We start from the raw sequence: 827 nt of genomic DNA, 5'->3' as shown, positions 1-827 counted from the left end.
GTGATTCAACTGAATAATGGCTGGTGATATTCACACAAGCGACGCGTTTCTTTTTATATAGATCCAGGTACACTAATTCATCTTTTTCTTTAGAAACATTTATTTTACTTGTAAAGTGTCGTATTGTGTGCAAGTTAGAGATAGGCTGCATTATTTGCCCCGCCCATCGTGCTGTCGTCATTAGTGACGCAGCATAGCTGAGCGCGCGCACTTCGGAGTCGCTTGGTACATTTCCTAAACGGCGGTTCTTTGATTGATAACTAACGTTACTTTTTTTCTAAGTAGAAATTATGTTTTTCATCCTAAACGGACAAAGGAAATCGGTAAGACATTTAACTTGGGTTGTGTTTGAAAATGAAAGCAGGTTATATTGTTAAAGTTAGTCGAGCTCGTGAAGCTGTTTGTGTTGTTTGAGGAGAAGCAATGCTTTTAGTGTCTGTTTGCTGTTGAGCGTTTGTCCTACAGCTTGATTCTCGGGAAAATAAGATATTCAGTTTTATATCCAGATGACATACGGCTGTTTGTTTTGGTGAACGGTTGAGAGTAATTCCGCATCTCTGAAACAGACGAATAGCACTTTAACCGCCCAGACCGTTTAAAACAATGCGATGCCCGATTGTCGTTGGAAAAGGTAACGTTAGTTAAGATAAAGATGAAAGGAGAAAGCAAATGTCACTGGCTTTCATTTTTCTGTAGAACTGAAGAAAAATGTCCTTCATTTTAGAAAAGGTTTTAGGCAGAACGACAGCCCAAGTCACCGTTTAATTTCATTGTAAAGCAAAATGACGCATTGAAAGCGAATAGTGACTGAGGCTGTTGTTCTGCCT

At 39.3% G+C, this 827-nt stretch overlaps 1 long non-coding RNA gene across 1 annotated transcript in view; it reads left to right on the top strand.

Moving 5' to 3' along the window:
* Window positions 1-179: 179 nt before the first annotated feature.
* The window catches only part of LOC107579053 (uncharacterized), a 3,242-nt gene continuing 2,594 nt past the window's right edge, over window positions 180-827 (top strand). Inside the window, exon 1 of the long non-coding RNA XR_001608417.1 lies at window positions 180-323. This is a non-coding gene — a long non-coding RNA (uncharacterized lncRNA). The remainder of the gene's footprint in view (window positions 324-827) is intronic.

The sequence above is a fragment of the Sinocyclocheilus grahami genome, unplaced genomic scaffold (assembly GCF_001515645.1).
Source record: "Sinocyclocheilus grahami isolate Dianchi unplaced genomic scaffold, SAMN03320097.WGS_v1.1 scaffold13810.1, whole genome shotgun sequence".
In the NCBI taxonomy this organism is placed as follows: Eukaryota; Metazoa; Chordata; class Actinopteri; order Cypriniformes; family Cyprinidae; genus Sinocyclocheilus; species Sinocyclocheilus grahami.
Note: the sequence above shows the minus strand (reverse complement) of the source record. Positions and strands in the feature narration are given on the sequence as shown.